The following is a 24,458-nucleotide window of genomic DNA, read 5'->3' on the forward strand; positions in this document are numbered from 1 at the left end:
TGCTTGATGAAGCAAAGCTTCCAACCTATTTTTGGGCTGAAACTGTGCAGACTGCTTGTTTTACTCAGAATGCAACACTCATTAACAAGCAAGGAAAGACACCATATGAGATGGTGAAGAAAAAGAAGCTAAATCTGAAGATTTTCATGTATTTGGATGCAAGTGTTTTGTTCTTAAGACTCATCCTGAACAACTATCCAAATTTGATTTAAAAGCTGATGAAGGAATTTTTGTTGGATATCCACTTTCCACAAAAGCCTTCAGAGTCTATAATTTAAGAACAAGGGTTGTCATGGAATCTATCATTGTCTCCTTTGATGATAAGAAGATTACTGAACTTGAAGATTTCAATGATCATGATCAGCTGAGATTCAAAAATGAAAACTTAAATTCTGATACTGAAAATCCTGACAGTTTAAATCCTAATACTGCAAACTCTGATGGATTAAACTCTGATGTTATTGAAACTGTGGTGACTGAAAGGAATATGTCCTAAGTCCAATCATGTATTAGGATTTAGGAATAACTTTTTATGTAATCTGTTTTGATTTCATTGATATTAATAAAAGACTTGTTTTGTTTTTATTACGGGCTCTATCTATTTAAGTGTTTAAATAAGATATACCATAGTTTAGAGTAAAGCTTTTTATGGATTACGATGAGATCATAATAGTGAGACCTAAAAGATGATAACTCTAAACTTAAATGGTTCCTGGTCGTAGGATTACTAACTGGTAATTAATAATCCGCAAAGATCGGTACATACTATGCTTGCTTCATTATGAAGGATGTCTGTTCTCATAGACATTTGTGTGGTGACACTATAGCTAGTATGTAGGTGCTTATTATAGAATAAGTTCACTGAACATGACTCGCACAGCTGAACAACTGATGGAGTTCACTCACGTGTCAGCAGTTGTTCACATAGTGATAGTTGTACAAGTGTCCTTAGAATTGAGGTCATCATAGTCATCTTGTGTACACTGAACTATGTTTTGGTTTAGTTCTTAGTCTCCAGGGACAATTATTAGGGCTCTACTGGGTATAGGAATTTGTACACAAAGATAGAGTATGATCAATAAAGGATCTACCCCTTCCAGTGAAGGAAGCGAATGTTCAAGGCTGATCCACTTATGCTAGTTCAGGAATCTCTGGCCAGAGTGAATGAAATTAGAAAGAGTTTCTAATTTGCATAAAACTAAGCATAGTAAATGGTAAGCAAGTGATTGAATTAGATAGGCTTGACACGAGATCCATACCTTGTATTTAATCGGGACATTGTAGGGTAGAAGGAGTTTATTGTACGGTAACTATTCACTGAATAGGTTCTTGGTATTCTAAGCAGTGAATTCATATTATCCGGATAGTCGCGATATGCTGAGAAGTATCCCTCACGATGTAGAATAAATATGATTAATTAATTAATCATATTTAATAAATTAGAGAATTTATATAAATAATGATAAAATAGTTTTATTATTATTTATTTCTACTACCGGCTTAATATTGAACCTACAGGGTCACACCATAAAAAGAGAATGATTTAATGGTGGAGGAATTAATTAATAATGGCTGATAATTATTTATTTATGAAATAAATAATTAATTGGCAAATTTAATAATTAATTAAATGAGATTTAATTGATTATAAATTAATTAAGAAAAGTTCTTAATATTATTAATTAAAGAATTTAATTTTTGGAAATTAAATCAAGAGAGAGAATTATTTCTAAAGTGTTTAGAAAAAGGATTAATAATTAAAAGGTATTTTAATTATTAATGAGAATAATAAATGGGATAATAATAATATTATTTATGGAAAAATTTCAGCTGAAAATTTTGCCTATAAATATACTATTATAGACCATATTTTTATTCGAACCCAAAAACCCAAAAGGTTTAGAAAACCAAATTCTCTCCACCTCCTCCTCCTTAACGTCGTTTTCTTGGTGGATACCGGTGGAGTGCTTCACGTTTGAGAAGCAGCTGCTAAGGATCTTCGATCGTTGCTTTTGGATCGCATATTAAAGGTTAGTATTCGTTCCCTATGTTTTTACCACGATTTATATGCTTTTATTTGAATTTTATGTGTGTAAAAGTATTTTTCCATGCCCCCTGCGTTTAAAATCCAACATTGGTATCAGAGCATAGGTTGTATGCATATAGATCTGTGGTAAAAATTTCAGAATTTTATGTGCTTGTATGAATTAATTATGATTTTTACAAGTTATATCATGGATTAATTTTGTCTGATGAGAAATCGTTTCTCAGAATAATTTTTAATGTTGATCTGGGTTCTACAAGTGTTGATCGTCTGGGTATTTTTTCATAATTTTATGATGTATAGATTTTTTATTATGAATTTTTGAAGATCTTACAATTAAATTCGTAATTAAATAAATCATATATATATATATATATTATTTGTTAGTATGTATGTATATACATCTGTTGCTTGTCTGCATAATCTGTCTGTATGCACGGAAAGAAGACAGACACGGTACAGAACTGTCAGGCACGGAATTCCATGGGCGGCTGCGCGGCGATCGAAAAAAAAAAAGGGGTGTCGCGCATTCCGGGAATGCATTACACCCTGTGGCGCATTCACGGAATGTGTTACACCTTTTAATTGGTTAAATGGTTGTAACGCATCACCGGAATGCGTTACAGGGCTTGTAACGCGTTCCTGTAATGCGTTACAGCCCGACTGTCCACTTAAATTTGATTTTCTGGGAGTTTCGTAACTCCGTTTTAGGCGTGCAATATACCGTTGGATTTGTTTTTCCGAGACGGATCTAATGGAGTGATCAATTTTAGTTTATATAAAAGTTTTTAACTGTTTATATTTCCATGAAGTGTTTTAAAGTTGTTTTTAACTGTTTTAACTGCTTTTAAATGCTTCATGTGATACATAGAGATGTATAATGCTTAGACCAATATGCTAGATGATGTAACATGCCTAACTTGATGTTTATTCATGTTTATATATGTGATATATGCTTAGTTTATCATGCGATGATAGATTTAGGTGAACTTAAATGAACATAAGGCGTTTGTTAAACAACCTAGTATAGTGAAATTGTTTCATAACCTTAATAATAATATTATGAATACAATCATGAGATTCTTGTGTTTGTGAAACACGTAATTGAATATGAATTTTCGATATGAGAGAAAGGATGATTCTGTCAACAACAGATTTCTATCTGTAAGAAAGGGTTATTAAGTGACGCCTCTTGACAATGCTCCACCCGATCTGGGAATCATCTGATTATTGATTATTGATTTGAAATATTTAATTTAAAAGGAAGAATCTCTTTATAATATGATTATGATTGTAACGTAATATAATCCCTCTAAAATTAAATAATATCAAGTAGTAATTGGCCAATGATACAACGGGCTTGTGTCGGTCATAGCCTTCTAACATGATAGAAAGTAGTTCTTATTTTTGAATCATTGCCGGTTCGTGCTACAGCCGAGGGCTTTGATTTCGAAATAAGAAATACTTGTCTATTACATAGAGATGTGTACATTGAATAAGAATCTAAAGGTCGGTACGTGCCACAGCCGTGGGCCTTTGGGGACTGATTCAACTGTACGGAATGTTGGGTTAGACTTGACTTAGAATATTGAGTTTGTCGTGCCACAGCCGAGACTCAATTATTCAAGAGGCTAAAGTTTGATTAGGGAATAACATAAGATGTAATTGACAAGAGTTGTCTGCCTATCGAACATTACATGGCGGTTCGTGTCACAGCCGGGGTTGTGTAATGGAATGTAGGATCCCTATTCCCACTAGCATTATGAATGCTTAATTTTTCACGTAGGGGGTTGAATAAATTAGATAAACTAGTGGGAGCCACTTATGAATAAAGACCCGATTCATATAGTGTTTTAAAATGAAATCGATTATTTGCTAAGTGTTGTTATGTGTTTATCATTTACAGATTTACAATATACATTATGTCTTTTGCACTATCACTAAGGAGCATACTGGATGCTCACAAATTGACTGGTCCTAATTATGCTGACTGGCTTCGAAACTTGAGAATTGTTCTCAGGATTGAGAAGCTGGAATACGTGATTGACTCACCTAAGCCTACTGAACCTGCTAGTGATGCACATAATGATGAACATGTTGTGTATCGTAAGTGGATAGATGATGCAAATGTTGCTCAATGCATCATGCTAGCTTCCATGAACATTGAGCTACAGAAGCAACATGAGCATATGGATGCTCACACTATCCTCATGCATCTACAAGAGTTGTATGATGTGGCAGGGAGGACAGCTCAATATGAGATATCGAAGGAGCTGTTTGGTTGTAGGATGTCTGAGGGATCATCTGTGAATGACCATGTACTTAAGATGATCAATTTGATTGAACGTCTTGGACAACTTGGTTTTGCCATGGATGGGGAGCTGAGCCAAGACTTGGTCTTGCAATCGCTTTCGAGTTCGTTCTCGCAGTTTGTTGTGAACTTTCACATGAATAAGTTGGATGTCAGCCTGCCTGAACTCCACAACATGTTGAAGACTGCGGAATTGAATTTTCCCCCTAAGAAGAGTTCTATTCTTCTAATTGGTGAAGGTTCCAATCCTAAGAAAAGGAAGAGGAACTCTTCCAAGAAGAAGAAAGTAGGTGAAGAAAAGCCGGTTCCACCAAAAGCTGAAGACCCCAAGAGCAAAGTCGTTTGCTTTCACGGTAACAAGGTGGGGCACTGGAAGAGAAACTGTAAGGTTTACCTTGCAGAATTGAAGAAGAAGAAGGGTAGTGAGACTACCGCTTCTGATTCAGGTATGTTCATGATAGAAGTGAATATTTCATTAAATCAAATTTCTACTTGGGTATTAGATACCGCCTGTGGTTCTCAAATCTACAATTTGTTGCAGGGACCAAGGAGAAGTAGGACTCTTGAGGAAGAGGAGGTGATTCTACTGATGGGAAATGGAGCAAGAGTTGCTGCTGAAGATGTAGAATCATTTCATTTACATATGCCTACGGGCAAGACTATTGTTTTAAATAATTGTTATTTTGTTCCCTCGATTGTGAGGAATATTATTCCCATGTTAGACTTGGCTGGATTTTCATTTATTATTGAGAATAATGAATGTTCTATTCTTAGAGATAATATTCTTTATGGACGTGGTACTTTAAATAATGGTCTGTATAAATGTGACATAATTTACTTCAGATTGAACAAACTAATAAAAGAAAAGGGATGATGAAAATCTCACTTCATTGTGGCACTGCAGTCTCCATTTAGTGGACATGGAGAGAGGGCTGCAAATTTGCTAGGAATGGTACACACAGATGTATGTGGACCAATGTCTACGCAAGCCATGGGTGGATTTTCATACTTCATTACTTTCATAGATGATAGATCTGGATTCGGATATGTGTTTGATGAAACACAAGTCTGAGGCCTTTGAAAAGTTCAAAGAATATAAGTATGAAGTGGAGAAATAACCAAACATAGTATTATAACTCTTCGATCAGATCGAGGTGGTGAATACTTTAATGGAGTGTTTCTAGATTATCTCAAAGTAAATGGTATAGTCTCCCAGTGGACTCCTCCAAATTGGTATCTGAAAGGAGAAATCGAACTTTGTTAGACATAGTTCGGTCCATGATGAGTTATGCAAATCTTCCAGTATTCCTATGGGGTTATGCTTTGGAAACCTCAGCATATTTACTGAATAAGGTGCCTTCCAAATCTGTTCCTCAAACTTCGTATGAGATATGGAAAGAAAGGAAACCGAGTCTTAAACACGTTAAGATTTGGGGATGTCCAGCTTATGTCAAGAAAGTTGACCCAGATAAGCTGGAATATCGATCCGTAAAATGTAGTTTTGTGGGATATCCTAAAGAGATTTTAAGGTATTACTTTTACACCGATCATCGGGTGTTTGTCTCCAGACATGCTACCTTCTTGGAAAAGGAGTTTATCCTTGAAGGAAATAGTGGGAGCAAAATTGAACTTGATGAAGTTCAAGAAGCACAAACTACTACGGATCAAGTGGAAACACCTGTTCTGACTGAACAACCTTTTGTGGAACAGCCCATTCATAGAACAGGGAGATTGTCTCACCAACCTGAGAGGTAATATGGCCTTGTCATTGAAAATGACAATGAGTTGTCGATCATTGATGATGACGACCCTGTGACCTATAATGAGGCTATGAGTAGTGTTGACTCAGAGAAATTGCATAGTGCCATGAAATCCGGAATGGAATCTATGTATATGGTATACGAAAGAATGATTAGAGCAGATGGCCAGGTGGAGACCTATAAGGCCAGGCTTGTGGCAAAAGGATTCAAACAAAGGCAATGGATTGACTTTGATGAAACCTTTTACCTGTAGCCCTGTTAAAATCAGTTTGGATTTTGCTTGTGATTGCTGCTTACTACGACTATGAGATCTGGCATATAGCCAGATGGTTTTCTTTCCGAGGGAAATGAAAACCTAGTGTGTAAGCTACTGCGAACCATATGTGGTTTAAAGCAAGCTTCCCGTAGATGGAATATCCGTTTTGATGAGACAATCAAAGAGTTTGATTTTATCAAAAACGTAGATGAACCATGCGTCTACAAAAGGGTTAGTGGGAGCGCGGTAACATTTCTTATATTATATTGAAATAGAGTTGACACACATAACAACATAGCAGTCCCACTCACAAAGCTACTTTCTGAAAGTCACTTTGATCGTCATAAAGACTAGATGGGTATTAGATACCAGAGTGATTGGCTTTAGTACAAGTGAGAGATTGAAAGGAATATGTCCTAAGTCCAATCATGTATTAGGATTTAGGAATAACTTTTTATGTAATCTGTTTTGATTTCATTGATATTAATAAAAGACTTGTTTTGTTTTTATTACGGGCTCTATCTATTTAAGTGTTTAAATAAGATATACCATAGTTTAGAGTAAAGCTTTTTATGGATTATGATGAGATCATAATAGTGAGACCTAAAAGATGATAACTCTAAACTTAAATGGTTCCTGGTCGTAGGATTACTAACTGGTAATTAATAATCCGCAAAGATCGGTACATACTATGCTTGCTTCATTATGAAGGATGTCTGTTCTCATAGACATTTGTGTGGTGACACTATAGCTAGTATGTATGTAGGTGCTTATTATAGAATAAGTTCACTGAACATGACTCGCACAGCTGAACAACTGATGGAGTTCACTCACGTGTCAGCAGTTGTTCATATAGTGATAGTTGTACAAGTATCCTTAGACTTGAGGTCATCATAGTCATCTTGTGTACACTGAACTATGCTTTGGTTTAGTTCTTAGTCTCCAGGGACAATTATTAGGGCTCTACTGGGTATAGGAATTTATACACAAAGATAGTGTACGATCAATAAAGGATCTACCCCTTCCAGTGAAGGAAGCGAATGTTCAAGGCTGATCCACTTATGCTAGTTCAGGAATCTCTGGCCAGAGTGAATGAAATTAGAAAGGAGTTTCTAATTTGCATAGAACTAAGCATAGTAAATGGTAAGTAAGTGATTGAATTAGATAGGCTTGACACGAGATCCATGCCTAGTATTTAATCGGGACATTGTATTGTAGAAGGAGTTTATTGTACGGTAACTATTCACTGAATAGGTTCTTGGTATTCTAAGCAGTGAATTCATATTATCCGGATAGTCGCGATATGCTGAGAAGTATCCCTCACGATGTAGAATAAATATGATTAATTAATTAATCATATTTAATAAATTAGAGAATTTATATAAATAATGATAAAATAGTTTTATTATTATTTATTTCTAATACCGGCTTAATATTGAACCTACAGGGTCACACCATAAAAAGAGAATGATTTAATGGTGGAGGAATTAATTAATAATGGCTGATAATTATTTATTTATGAAATAAATAATTAATTGGCAAATTTAATAATTAATTAAATGAGCTTTAATTGATTATAAATTAATTAAGAAAAGATCTTAATTTTATTAATTAAAGGATTTAATTTTTGGAAATTAAATCAAGAGAGAGAATTATTTCTAAAGTGTTTAGAAAAAGGATTAATAATTAAAAGGTGTTTTAATTATTAATGAGAATAATAAATGGGATAATAATAATATTATTTATGGAAAAATTTCAGCTGAAAATTTTGCCTATAAATATACTATTATAGACCCTATTTTTATTCGAACCCGAAAACCCAAAAGTTTTAGAAAACCAAATTCTCTCCACCTCCTCCTCCTCCTTAACGTCGTTTTCTTGGTGGATACCGGTGGAGTGCTTCACGTTTGAGGAGCAGCTGCTAAGGATCTCCGATCGTTGCTTTTAGATCGCATATTAAAGGTTAGTATTCGTTCCCTATGTTTTTACCATGATTTATATGCTTTTATTTGGATTTTATGTGTGTAAAAGTGTTTTACCATGCCTCCGCTGCGATTAAAATCCAACAGTGACTACGTCAAAGGAAGATGCACCAGTGTAGGGGGAGCATACTGAAGATATAACCACATCTCAAGAAGCATCAGAACATACAACTGGCTCTTCAAGTTCTGATTCATCAAGTTTTGATAAGCCAACTTCTGATAATTCTGAAAACTTAAATTCTGAAGGATCCAACTCAGAGAGCATAGTTTCAGGGGGAGCATTAGAAAATGTTGATGAAGATATCATGGATCATGGGGGAGCATCCAATTCTAGAGAAACCCTTCCATCTGCAAGGAAGTGGACTAAATCACATACACCTGACTTAATTATTGGAAATCCTGATGCAGGTGTCAGAACTAGAACAGCTACTTCAAGTGAATGTCTATATAATTCTTTTCTTTCTCAGACTGAACCAAAGAAAGTGGAAGAAGCTCTTCAAGATGCTGATTGGGTGCAAGCAATGCAGGAAGAGTTAAATGAATTTAAAAGAAACAAAGTCTGGACCCTAGTGCCAAGACCAAAGAACAAATCTGTTGTTGGTACAAAGTGGGTGTTCAGAAACAAAACTGATAGTGATGGCATAATTACAAGGAATAAAGCAAGATTGGTTGCAAAAGGATATTCTCAACAGGAGGGAATTGATTATGATGAAACATGTGCACCAGTTGCTAGATTGGAAGCCATAAGGATATTTTTGGCTTATGCTGCTCACAAAAAGTTTACTGTCTTTCAAATGGATGTGAAAAGTGCTTTTCTCAATGGAAAATTGGAAGAAGAAGTATATGTTGAACAACCTCCAGGCTTTGTAGATCCCCAATATTCAAATCATGTCTACAGGCTTGATAAAGCACTTTATGGCCTGAAGCAAGCTCCAAAAGCATGGTATGAGACTTTAGCTCAGTTTCTTCTGGAAAGTGGATTCAATAGAGGAATTATAGACAAAACACTGTTCTACCTCAACCATGGAAAGAACTTACTTTTGGTTCAGATATATGTTGATAATATCATCTTTGGTTCTATAAATGACAGACTTTGCAAGAAGTTTGCCAAACTGATGCAGTCAAGATATCAAATGAGTATGATGGGGGAACTTAGCTATTTTCTGGGCCTTCAAGTCAAGCAGAATGAAGAAGGCACTTTTATTTGTCAAACCAAGTACATCAGAAATTTGCTGAAGAAATTTGGAATGCAAGATTGTTCAAGTGCATCCACTCCCATGGCCACTGCAACAAAACTGGATAAGGATACTGGTAAATCAGTAGATATTACTAATTACAGAGGTATGATTGGCTCTCTACTCTATCTAACTGCTAGTAGACCTGATATCATGTATGCTACCTGTCTTTGTGTAAGATTTCAAGCAGATCCAAGAGAACCTCACTTAACAGTTGTGACAAGAATTTTTAAGTATCTTAAGAGAACAGCTGATCTGGGATTGTGGTATCCTAGAGAATCAGACTTTAACTTAATAGGTTACTCAGATGCAGATTTTGCAGGTTGCAAAATTGAAAGGAAATGCACAAGTGGAAGCTGCCAATTTCTTGGAGGCAGATTGGTTTCTTGGTTTAGCAAGAAACAAAAGTCAATTTCCACATCAACTGCAGAAGCAGAGTACATTGCTGCAGGAAGTTGTTGTGCACAGATTCTTTGGATGAAGAATCAGCTACTGGATTATGGGTTAACATATTTTAAAATCCCTATTTACTGTGATAATCAAAGTGCTATTGCTATGACAGGTAATCCAGTTCAACACTCAATGACAAAGCACATCAGCATAAGGTACCACTTCATAAGGGAACATGTGGATGAAGGTACAGTGGAATTGCACTTTGTTCCAACAGATCAACAACTAGCAGATATCTTCACCAAACCACTGTGTGAAGCTACTTTTACAAGATTGGTAAATGAACTTGGAATGGTTTCAGGTTCTTTCTCTAAATCTGCTTAGCTTTTGTTCTGATGCATCAGACTTTATGATCAGTATTTACAGATATTACTATCTTTGTGTATTCTGTGCCTAATTGAAAATTGCTTAAGTATTGATTGTTGTCTGATGTGAATTTCTAAACTTTGATAGTGATATGAATGTTTCTGTGATTATTCAATCCAATGAGGATAAATATGCTAGATGCTGACCTAGTAATCTTTAATATACTGACATATCCCATGTTAGAAGTAATTATTTATGTGGAAATCTATTGACACAAGCAAATTCTGATATTGAGCTTAGTTAAGTTTACTTTGTCTATCTTATTACTAAGTCAACAACTCGAATAATGCTTTTCATCTGTTAAGTTCTTATGTTAGTAAATCTGGTGAATGTACTAAGTGCTGATAAGCCTCACTTATCACAAGAAAAGGAAAAGCAAAAGAATAAATATCAGGTACTCCTTTGAGATCTAGAGTAAAAACTATGGAAGGGAAGACCCAAGTGCATTGCTGGTATTAAGTAATATGCATCAGAAAAGCAAAAATAAATATTTTTCTTGGTGACTTTTCACACTCTATGATTACTGGAGAAATACTCTGATAATTGCATAAATTCTGATAAGCAGTCGTGACTCACTTACACTGAGAAGCCACTGTAAACTGGAATTTCAAAGAGATACAAGAAACAGATAGCACAAAGGTACATGGTTGAGTCAGTTTTAGAGGATGAGGAAGCAGCAGCTAAGGAAGGAGATCAGGAATCTCTGATCTCAAAAGAGCCATAATGTGCTGAAGCCACTGCATCTACGCCTCCATTGTCACCAACTCAGGAAACTACTCAAGATAAAGTATCAGCACCACCTATGTCTCCTGTAAATGAACCAGTATCTACTGCAGACCCAGGCACAAGTGTTGAGATTGATATTCATAAACTAATTGTGCCTGAGGTTCTCTACTTAGAAGCTCCACCAGCTCCACTCAATCCATCAACAACACCACCTCTTGATGCTAATGAAATTCCAGAATTAAGTACAACACCTTCTTTGTATCTTGACATTGAAGATCAGACCATAGGTGAGCATCAGAATATGGCTGTTGATCAGAACTTGGAAGCAGATCAGCACTTAGAGGATGATGTTGAAGCCTCAATAGCCTCTCATACTGTTCTTTTATCAGAGGATGTTGAATCTGTAAGTTCTGATGCTACAAATGCTGATGATACTGGTGATGTTGCTACAAATGCTGATGTTGATGAAGCTGGTCCTTCTGGACATGCACCTCTACAAGCTCCTTCAAAAGCTGAACTATTCAAAAAGTTTGTTAGAGGAGATGCACCAGTACCTTGGAGTGAAACTCCTAGAGGACAGGAGTGGACTAAGGAGTGGAACACAGTCACCTTTGTTCCATCCGAAAAAATTCATTCTGAGCACTTGGTAAAAGCTGATGAGATGCTAATTAATGATGATTTCAAGACATAACTACGAGTTACTGCATTGAGTACTAGACACCTTCAAGGTCAACACTCAACAACTCATGACGAGGTGCATAAAATTCAAGAAGCTTTACTCAAGCAAGAAACAACTATGAAACTTGAAAAGAAAAGCTTTTTCAAACCTACCTTTGACAGAGTTGCTTACATTGAGAAAATCTAAGAGAAGCAACAATTTCAGATTGATGAAATTTTGAAAAATCAAGCTTCTCATAAATCTCAACTCGATGAAATCCAATCCTCAGTGGAATTACTTGTCTCTCTTCTTTTACCTGCTGATGCCAAAAAGGGGGAGAAAGTAATTAAGTCCAAATGCAAAACTGTTAAGACACTAAACGGGAAGGATGATGAAAAAGATGACCAGGGAAACTCTGGAATGAGTGGAGGTCATGGTCAAGGTAAGGTCTCTCATCAAGAAGAGTTGGAACTACAAGTCATAGAACAAGTTCTGATACTGGGAGAAGAATAACTTCTAATACTGGTAAAAGGATAAGTTCTGATGAACTTTTGGATCTTGATGAAGAAATTTCAAGACAGTTATTTCTGAAAGAAAATCCAGGAATGGACTTTGAGAGTCTAATGGAAGAAGAAGCTAGACTTAAGTCAGAAAAAGTCAACTCTAAATCTGAAGCTTTTGTTGGTAAAAAGAAACTTTCTAAGGCCAAAGGCATTGTGATAAAAGAAAGGACAAATCTTGAGGCAACTAAGGCCAAATCACAATTGCAGATAGATCCATGGTCCAAGGGCAAAAAAAAAGTTGGTGAACCTATAAAGATTTATGTGCCTCCTATGGATGAAGAAATTTCTGTTAAAGATGCTGATCTTACTCTGACTTCAAGAAAGATTTCTAAAACAACCTCTGACATGGCTCAAGTTGTTCAGAGTCAAGATATAGTTAGTTCTGATATAAACATGAAGCAAGCAACCTCTGGCATAGCTCAAGTTGACTTGATATCAGAAGATAAATCAAAGGAAACCTCTGACATTGCTCATGTTAAATCCTCAAGGTTACTCCTACCAGGATTCACTAAAGCCAAATAGACTCAACCTTTGAAGACTGCAGCAAGTGGTTTTGAAGCAAGAGTGGTTACTGGAAAGGAAGCAAGAGATAAATCTGGATTGGGTAGTGCTGATGAAAGAAGAGTGTAGAACACAACCAATGATCCAACTTCCTTAAGTGAACCAGGTGTTGGAGCAACTTCTGAAAGATTGAATCAACTAGAATCTGTACAGATGGTCTACCATACCTACTTGAAAGAACACATCCTGTTATATTTCATGACAGATGGTAGGGTTTACCATATAAGGGAAAATGCTATACCACTGAAATATTTTGAAGAACTAGAACATGTCTTATTCTTACTTCTAGTAAATGACAGAATAACAGAAAGTGCTGCAAACTATTTGAAGACTCAAATTCAAAGACAGAAAAGGCTTTATTCTGTAAAGTCTGACAGCACATATCTTCCAAAGTATAGAGATCACAAGGGTGATATTGTTGAGATGAAGCCTAACTCTGCTAAGATTATAACTACCTTTCTGGGTTATAAGGCTGTAGAATTCAATCTTGAGTCTGACAAGGCATATTTGATCAGACTGGATCAGGACATAAGGAAAGCTAGAATAAATGATCTCAGGGCTGCTATCTTCCAAACTGGTGAAGATACTACAGAACTCAAAGATGCTAAAGGAGGATGATTGATGAACTCAGATATGTTGAGAGATGTTTGTTAAAGAACTATCTCAGAACAGCTCCTGACATCAGAGAGATCAGAAAGTGAAGCCAAGTCAAGATCTATAACTGCTCAAATTTTGATATATATACAGGCTGAAGTTGTTATCAGAAGTTAAAGTTGGTAAAGCTTTAAGGACTGTAAGTTGTAGTTATCTAGTCCATTTCTCATGCATTTGTACTTAATGTTTTTGACATCATCAAGTATCTGTTAAACTTGTATATTATGTTAATTTACAAGTTGGGGGAGATTGTTAGATATATTTGATAATGTCATGACTAATATGATTTATGTTTTCAGATCTTACTTAAACAGGACAAATCAGTACTTAACTGAAATCAGCACTTATACTGAAGTCAGAACTTAAGTGATCAGTACTTAAGGTTCAGGAGATATTTATCAGGAGATAATATCAGGACTTAAAGGAAACTTTCAGATAAGGAAGGCGACTGATTGAAAGGAAAGAAGATCGAGACAAATGTAAGAAGAGATATGCATGAAGAAGGAATTCTGTGAAGAATGGAATACTTGGAAGAAAAGATAACTGATTGATATATTTTAGGAAGCAGAATTATATTCCATATCAATTAGCGATTATCTTGTAACTGTGTAGTATATAAACACAGACATAGGGTTTTCACTATAAGTATTATCATTATTGAGAATATTATTCATTGTAACCCTAGCAGCTCTCGTGATATTTGTTCATCACTGAGATAGGACAGTTCCATATTGTAACAGAGTTTATTGCATTGAATAAAGTCTGATTTCTGTTACTTGTGTTATTAGAATTCGATTTAATTGTGCTATACACTGTATTCAACCCCCTTCTACAGTGTGTGTGACCTAACAGTTAAAAATGAAATAATTGATAGCAAGGTTTCCCAGTCCAGTGTACGAGCTAGGATTTCAGGATGAGTTGGATCGAGCCCGTAGAAGCTTTATATTATAGTTCAGATATGCAAGCTTGTAAGGAAAATTTAATTATCAGTTGTAAGTTAAACTAGTTGGGATTTGGTACATTATGATAAAAGTTAAGGTTGTGGCTTCTTTTCATACTTTAACCTGTTGTGATCCATGGTTATGTAAAGAAGGGTCATAGCTTTTAATATTTTATATACAGGTTTATATATTGTTTGTGAGTTGTGAGCCCCAAACTTCTGACCCGAGTTTGGAGGGCGTCATAGTAGATGTTGCAGGATTCTTTAAGTCATGTTGACTACTAGATTGATATGCAGAATAGGTTGGCTAACTGTAAATATAAGATGTCTTGTAATTCTGTATAAGTGATCTAATAAGGCTCCCAACATATAATCAACAAGTATTCCGACGGATGATCAACATAGTCCCGACGGATGATCATATTCAAAAGAGCAGTTGATAGTGACAACACAGTCACATGCGTCGGGCATTTGTAAATGGAATGTGGCAGCCTAATTGCGGGATTTAGAGAATGAAGAAGCATTACCATTTCCATGCAATTATGAAGATATTCAAAGATGCGGGATAGTGTAATGAAGTAGCATGAATTTAGACTAGACATAACTTTTATTTTACTTGTTTTTCTTTTTAACATGTAACTTGGAAGTATATAAACCAAGTGTAGCAAGTAGAACAAATAACAAAGTTAGTAAGCATTATTTTCAGAGAGATAGAAAAGGCTATATATGTTAAGCATCTCTTTATAATTCTGCAAGTTCACTTGTAGGCAGCTGTGTGTTATTCAAGCATCACAGAGTTCTCATATTAATATATATATATATATATATATATATATATATCTGGTGGAATTGTTCAAATCAACCAGAAAGTTTAAAAGCCTTGTGTTTTATTTCTTTGTGTTTGAATTTCCTATCTTTATCATTCCGCAACATAGAAAAGTCTACACAGTTATATTATTGAGTAAGAACAGTTTTAAAATCAGAAAAGAAACCAGAATTACATTCAACCCCCCTGTAATTTTTGTTGCATTGCTTGGGAATAACATAAGGAAACACTATCAATGGATAATCTGCAAACCCCTCAATGGATGACTCAAGCGACCTTCAACGGATGATTCATAACAGACTCAACAGATAATGCTGAAGTTTAAAAGAACAATCAGATCTGAACAACAGTTGAAATTAACTTGACAGTCACATGGGTTGATTGTACATAAACGGAATGTGGCAGCCTATAACCCGGATTACGAAGATCAAGAAGAATTTCAATTTCCATGCAAAACAGGGACATTCAAAGATGCTATATCTATCTGGATTGCATGGGACAGAGAAATAGAGCAACATGTGATTAGACCTAGATAATAGACGTATGTTTTGTCTTATCACATATGTAAATTGGTGATATATAAACCAAGAGTACCAAGAGCTAAAAGATAGATTCATTGACACGGTAAAAAATAAGCAAGAATAAGAGAGCATTTGTAAGTTGTATTTTTAGCACTCTCAAGTTCAGTTTGTAAGAACTCTTATAAGCAGCTGTGTGCTTTTGCATCACAGAGATATTCTACATTTATATATATCTCTGGTGGAAAATTCAATCCACCAAAAAGTTTTTAAACATTCTTGTTTATTTACTTTGTGTTTGAATACTTGAATATTTCTTATCCACAATTAGCTTATTCAAACATTGTTATATATATATATATATATTCGTAAGAAGTCTTCAAAAATCCAAAAAAAACCAGAATTCCATTTAACCCCCCTTCTGTAATTCTGTTGTTAGATTTTTCGGGAATAACACCATGCTCTAGGTGCTTACTTTAATCCATATAAAGCCTTGAGTAGTTTGTACACAAAGTTTGGAAATTCTGAATCTTCAAATCGAGGTGGTTGTTGCAAATAAACTTCTTCTTCCAACTCACCATTAAGGAATGCACTCTTTACATCCATTTGATACACCTTAAAATTTGAGTATGCAGCAAATGCAAGAAAGATCCTTATTGCTTCAAGTCTTGCAACTAGAGCAAAAGTTTCATCATAATCAATTCCTTCCTCCTGTGAGTAGCCTTTTTCTACCAACCTTCTTTGTTTCTAGTGAAAATCTCATTTCATCCATTTTGTTCCTGAACACCAACTTTGTTCCAATTACACTTCTGTTCTTTGGTGCATGAACTAACTCCCAAACTTTGTTTCTTTCAAACTGATTTAGCTACTCTTGCATAACAGATATTCAATCAGGATTAAGTAGAGCTTCCTCAGTTTTCGTAGGCTCAATTTATAAAATAAAGCATGCATGTAGACATTTATTAGCAGTTGTACTTCTAGTCCTCACTCCAGCATTTGGATCACCATTTATTGATTCTCTTATGTGAATCATATCCCATTTTCTGGTGTGAGTTTGTTGACTTGATTTTTCTGGATTTTCTTCATTATTGGTATGACTTGCAGAACTTTCTCCTTTTTCTCCCCTTGAGTTTGTGCTATCAAATTCAGGTGCTTGAGATGAGCTTTCATTCTCATGATTTACTTGTTCAGTTGACTCTTCATGTTGTGCATATGTAGTGTACTTGATGATTTCATAGACAAAACACCTAAGTAGATTTTACTTAGTGAAATAATGTAGCACTCGACGGATAAGAATTTTAGTCCCGACGGATAACTCATTATAGTCCCGACGGATGATGACTTATTATCCATCGAGTGAGTAGCTTATGTAATAATGAGTCTGTAGCACATTTCTGTATACACCTTTGTATAGATTCTGTAATAGCATATAAGTCATGTTGACTTTAATTAGATATGCAGAATAGGTTGATCAATTGTATATAGATGATGTCTTGTAATTCTGAATAAATGAATTGAAGTTTAGTGCCAAAATAGCTACCGATGGATGATTAACAAAGCTATCGACGGATGGTCAAATGGCTATCAATGGATGTTTAATATAGCAGTCGACGGATGATCAACAATCCGACGGATGATCATGAACTCAACGGATAAAGGATTCAAACATCAGTTGACAGTGACAACTGGTCACATGCGTCGGGATGTATGCAAATGGAATGAGGAAGCCTATTAACTGGGTAATAGAGAACAAAGTAACAAAGCATTAGAACCGATAGTTTTTATAATGATTCTATCTTTTGACTTTGTAATCTTGGTATTATATAAACCAAGAAGTAGCAAATAGAAACGAATATCTGAGATAAAAAAAAGTGAGAAATATTTGTAAGCAGAATTATTAGCATTTCTTTGTATTCTTAGTAGTTAAAATTTGTAAACAGCTGTGAGCATTCTTGCACACAGAGTTCTCTCGATATAATATATATCTCTGGTGGAATTGTTTAAATCCACCAGAAAGTTTTTAAAGACTCTTGTTTTTAATTACTTATGTTTTGATTCACTTAAGTTTTTATTCCGCATTGTGCTAATCAAAACACTTATATTTGTATTCGAGTTTGAACATTTTTATTTTAAGAAAAAGGTTCAATAATTCCATTCAACCCCCCTTCTGTAATTCTTGCTATATTGTTAAGGGACTAACACTTCATCTATTCTATTGACTTTAGCTTCATCTTCAGAATAACTATCAATCTTGAGGTTTTCAAACTTAAAGGCATCGGCTTCATTTTTATCAAGGCATTCCAAGCCTGGACACTTGTCATCATCAAAAGTCATATTTGTGTTTTTCATAATTTTCTTTTGTTCAAGCACATAGACTTTCTAGGCAGTTCTCTCCAATGAATACCTCTGAAAAATTGCTTCAAAAACTTTAGAGTCAAATTTTCCCACATATTGAAAGTTGTCGTTTAAAATATAAAACTTGCTTCCAAACACATGAAGATGCTTCACAATAGGCTTCCTTTTAGATAAGATTGAGTAGGGTGATTTGCCAAGATTCTTGTTAATAAGATATTTGTTTTGAGTATAGCATGCAGTGTTGACAGCTTCTTCCCAAAAACTTGTTGGTATTTTGGCATCCTACAAACATTGTTCTAGCAGCCTCTACTGGTGTTCCATTCTTTCTCTCAACTACCCCATTTTGCTGAGGTGTTCTAGCAGCTGAGAATTGTTGAACAATGCCCTTGTCTTTGCAGAATTCAATTATGGTTGCATTTCTAAATTCTGTGTCATTGTCACTCCTCAATCTTTTCACACTATTCTGATCTTCAGCCTGCTTCTCAATCTTCTTGATGTGTTCAATTATGATGTGTGGAGTCTCATCCTTATAATGCATAAATTCTACCCATGTGTACGTTGAGTAGTCATCCAGCATCACAAGTGCATATTTCTTCCTTAAAATTGACAAGACATTAATTGGTCCAAATAAGTCCATATGAATAAGTTACAAAGGTGTTGTTATTCCCAAACAATCTAACAATGAATTACAGAAGGGGGTTGAATGTAATTCTGGCTTCTTTTTTAATTTTAAGAACAGTTCTTCTATGAATATATAATTGTCTTCGATTTAGCAATGGTGCGGAATGAAAGTAGTAAAGAAATCATATTACAAAGTAATTAAATACAAGTACTTAAAAACTTTCTGGTGGATCGAACTTTTCCACCAGAGGTATATACTAAATAGAGAACTTTGTGTTACAATGTTGTTCACAGCTACTTACAAGTTGAACTACAAGAACAGAGAAATTCTTTACAGATTTTGTTCTTTATATTTCTCTGGTAATTGCTTACTAACTTCGATAAATAACTACTTGCTACACTTGGTTTATATATTACCAAGTTACATGATGAAAAGAAAAAACAAATAAGATAAAATATTTTTAGTCTAATCACATGCTTCTTCATTTCTCAATTCAGCATCTTTGAATATCTTCAGTTTAGCATGGAAATGAAAATGCTTTTATGTTTTCTAAAACCTGTAATTAGGCTGCCACATTCCATTTGCATACAATCAATGCATGTGACTGTCAAGTCACTATCAACTACTCTTTTGAATTTGATCATGCATTGAAACTTCATTGGATCATCCGTTGAAACTATGGTTGATCATCCGTTGAAACTGTGGTTGATCATCCGTTGAAACTTTGTGAAGCATCCGTTGAAGCTTTAGTTGATCATCTGTTGAAGCCTAGTGAAACATCCGTTGAGACTGTCTTCATGGCAGTTAACTCCATTTCATTTATACAAGATTACAAGGTATCTAATATTTACAATTAACCAACCTATATTGCATATTAATCTAGTAGTCAACATGACTTAAACATTCTACAACATCTAGTTCCCTAAGGCATTATAATATGCAAAAATGTGCTACTTAACTTATTATTACATAAGCTACTCTTTCAACGGATGTTGAAGTGATCATCCGTTGAAATCTACAAATACACTAAATAATATCTACAGAGTATTTTGTTTAATTTATCATCAAGTTCATTGTAAGAACCCTAAATTTTGTAATATTTTAAAACTTCAGTGAATAATAATTGGATGTGATTATGCAAAAATTTTGAGTTCACCATAAATGAATAGTGGAATCTTGAGAATCCGAGAACGTATTCTGGTTTAATGAGCGAAATAAGTGAATGCAAAAGCCGTCGAAATTCGAAGATTCCCACCCATACTACGTGTTTTAGAATCCGTAAAGAATGGTGTAGAACTGGGAATACTACGTTAAATAAACATCTCATCAAGATGTTATTAAGTTTAAGGGAAAGGAATGGAAGTGATTAAAGGATTATAGACGATAAACGAAATCCTTGTGAAATGAAACATTCTATGGGAAAACTATCGGAATAAAACGACAAGTGCATGAATGATAATTAAATGAGGAAGTAATTGGAAGCCATGCAAGTTGGCCATGCACAATCCTACACCCATCTAGTAGTTAGAAGTGTAACTAGTAGTTAGTCAATCAAACTAGAATAATGTTGTGAATAGTAAAGGGGGAGACAAGGAGTACATGCACCATACCTCCATATTTCTCTCATTCAACACACAATCACAAGCCATACTTCTATTATTTCTTTGTCCAAGTGCAGCTCTTATACATATATCCACATATGTATACTTATAACCTAACACACTTTCAAGAGCCAAGCAAAAGAAAGCCATTCTCTCCATCCTTCTCCATTTCCGAATTTCCAAGAACCCCCAAGAAATAAAAATTCATAACTTAAGATCTACCCACTCAAATATCATGACATTTTAACCGTAGCTGCTCCATATCATAGGTAAGCTTCATACCAAATTTCAGACTCAAATAATTTTGTTTCAATTTTATAAAAATGTTTGAAGGAGATGCTAAATAGTAACTCCGAATTTTACTAACTCGTTTTCTTGATTTCTCTTGTTAGTCTAAGGCTTGTTAGGGATAGATCAATATTCTTCAAGGTTAATACACTCCTCCTAGGTGTTCTAAGGATCCAAGAAGGTATAACTCTTCACCCTTAAAGATTTTATGGTTGGATTTTAAGGATTATTGTTATATGGTTTCAAGATTTAAGAGATTGTGAATGCTTAAGGTTTATATGTTTAAATCTTGTTAAGTTTTAAAGATTATGAGATGTGGTTCTTGGATGTTACACTAGATGATGTAAAGAATGAGTAGATGAGTGAATTTTGAAGATTATATGTGTTGATGTTGGTTACAAGAAGTGGAAATGGCAAGATCTTGTTGTGATTGTTAAGTAGTGGACTTATTGCACATGTTCTGGTTTGTGCAGAGAATTCGGCCATGAAATAATCTGTAAAGTGTGAACCACTAGACATGAAAATCTAGATATTTTTTTTAGTTTCGGTACATATAAAGAATGTCGCGAGGCGATTTACGGTTTAGGAGTTATGGCCGATTTAGTGAAAAGCATTTCTGTGAGAACACAGTTACAGATTGTGGAGTTGTGTGATGATTTTGGAACCCTATGAATTATAATTTGACTATGGAAAAATCATGGTAACTGGATATTATAGTAAGGAAGAATACTCAAAAAGAATTTCATTAAAATATTAATTTTCCAATTTTATAAAATTGTTGGAACCAAAGTCGCGCGATAATGCTACACGACGCGTAGCCACTCCTAGCTACTGCCCTGTTTTGATTAAATCTGGGAAATTTGTTTTCTAAAAAGGACAGAGTTTGTTTTTTATTAAAAAGTAGAAGTTATCTAGATCGTGCACACAAAGACGGCGTGTCGATTGATTTAACGGTTTGTGTGTTATGAGTGTTTTAGTAAAACTAGAGCGAATAGTAGAACTCCATAGTCGACCGAACTTTGGAAATGTTTTCACCTATTTAAATTCATATTTTCAAATTGAAACTTTTGTGATAATTATCAAAAAACACTCAAGAAGTCCTTGAGGTGGTTTCGCATTTAAATCTTAATTTTTTCGATTTATTAAAAATGCTAGCGTGCAAGTCGCGTAATAGTAATTCAGTGAAAAGTCAACTATGGAAGTACTACTTTGACCGCCCGTTTTGGCAAAGTTAATAATATAATTTGGAGATGATCAAAACACGGGAGTTGTTAAGGATTGTAAGAAGAACACATAGGTGAGTCGAACGAGATTTTAAATGGACATTAACGAGGTGTGAGATGTCGTAAGTTAAATGAACCCGAGAGAGTGAAGATCGGGTAGAGTGAGTCTACTTAGAATAAGTCGATCATTGGTTAACCCGACTAACCGAGGTTATATTATATCTTGGTAGAGGTTCCAGGACCGAGAGGGATACATCAAGGTAGATCTTGGACATCAGGCAAGTTTTCGAAATCTTATCTTATGATATCCATGCTTTAATTACTGTTGTGATTATGATGCCATGCTTTACAGTTTTAAATAAACGAATGATATATGCTTGTATATGATTTCAATACACCTATAATGTGCGTTTATTTATGAAATATAATTTCATTCCGTACAAGTATGAGAAGTTGGAATTTATTTCCGAGATAATACGTTATAGTGGGAGTCGGAGATATTTTTAATAATGATTTAATTCGGGATTAGCCAGATTTGAGATATTCGATTTTATTAACAAAGTAAGTTCGCGTGAGATATATCGAGCGAACGTTTGAGATTTAATTTGAATCAATATCTTTAATAAGTATTTGAATATTCATTTAAGGGATATCCTTATTTGATTATTTATTATGTAAAATAATATTTAAAGGATTATTAAATATCCAGAAAGTATTTAAAAATACATTGAATAGATTATAAATCATTTCACTTTACTTAAAAAGTATTTAACTATTAAAAGGTATTTATATGGTATTAAATCCTGTCTTAACTATTTATTTAAGGTTTATTAATTAATTAAACCTTATCAAAAAATATTCTGATACTCTAAATATTTAATAAAAATATTTTTCCGGACTTCTAAAAATTATTTAAAAATAGACGTAATTCCCGAAGGTACTTTCTAAATTATCAAACCTCAATGAAAGGATCAATCAATTGAAACTTATCAAAACCTTGGGGAACTTGGTCTAGAAGCATAAGAGTTTTGCTTCTTCGCTCAGTGAAAAACAAGAAGTCAATATATGTATCACCCTACTATAGTTAGGGATTTAAAAATGATTTTAAGTCAAAACTCTGACAACTCCCAAGGATCAATTAAATTAAAAGTTGAAAAACAAATCATCTGATTAAAGATCAACTCTAAATGATCTATTCCGTCAAAAAGGATTTTTAAAACAAAAGTTAACATTGTTTTGGGACTGGAATGTGGCCTACCCGGCACAGAGAGGTATAGGGCAGTGACCAGGCGCGGAGTGGCGCAGTGTACGGTTATATGGTCTATGTGACCATTGACTTTCAGACTTGCATGGCAATGGGCAACCACCGTGTAGTGTCTTGATAAGCCCAAAGGAGGCTAGGTTTGTATTCCTTCTACTATTAGAGAAAATTTCGTACTCGGCTGATCACCGGTACGTGGTTTATTCCAGTATAGTCTCTTTCTTCCATTTTGGAAAATTGTTGTGCAATCTACAACAGAAGGCCGATAAGGCTGAGTTTTAAATCATGAGATACATGATGTGAATATCAAATCCATTTTATAATTCTGGTTCGAGTAAAATCTTGAAGTTTGAAAAAGAGATGGATACAAGTATAAAGTGGATATAATGTTACAGTTGATTTTGAGAATATTACAAGTTTGACAAGCATATTTATTTTCAGAAATCTTTGAAAAATATGAAGTACATTTATTGTTATATATATGTATACATATAAATATATATGTACCTTACTGAGCCATAGTGTTCACTCTTGCTTTTATATATTATATCACAACAGATAGCCAGTATGCTGGAGAGAAGGCAATTGCGTGGAAAATACGTAGATTGCCCACAAACTCTTTGCAGCTTTGCTTAGGTGGACCAGAGTATGCAAATAGGATGTTGTTCGAGTTAGAAATATTCATAACTTAATGTAGAGGTTATGAGTAATAGTGTGAGATCCTGGAAAGTGTATTTGATGTGTAATAACAGATGTTATTGGTTATGTATTGTTTCTAAGATTATGACTTGTATGTGTGAAGGATTGGGGTCTATGATGTGGTTTTGTTGGATCATGGGGATTAACACATGTGACAAAGGATTGGATGGATATGTGATGATCCAGATTCCTAACCCCGGATTTGGGGGTGTTACAGAAATGGTATCAGAGCTTTAGGTTATAAATATTGGAAATGATAGGAGTAAAATCGGGTAGACGTAAGGATAAAAATAAATTAATGAGAACTCTCATCGAGTTCGTAGTCGGATTACTACGGAGTAGTCGCGACGGTAGTACCCCAAGGGAACATTAGCCTTAAGAGTAGAAGTATCGGTTGAGTTATTAGCAGTCGATTGAAAAGCCAGCATTAAAGGAAGAGAATGAGTTGTAGTACTCAGAGACAAGAGTGCTAAGAGTTATGTGTAAAAGAGAGTCTATCGGTTGAGCCGATAGAGTTTGTTGATGGACTACCACGAGTTATATTGAAGTATTTATGTGA

Source organism: Apium graveolens, chromosome 9, assembly GCF_009905375.1.
Source record: "Apium graveolens cultivar Ventura chromosome 9, ASM990537v1, whole genome shotgun sequence".
NCBI lineage: Eukaryota > Viridiplantae > Streptophyta > Magnoliopsida > Apiales > Apiaceae > Apium > Apium graveolens.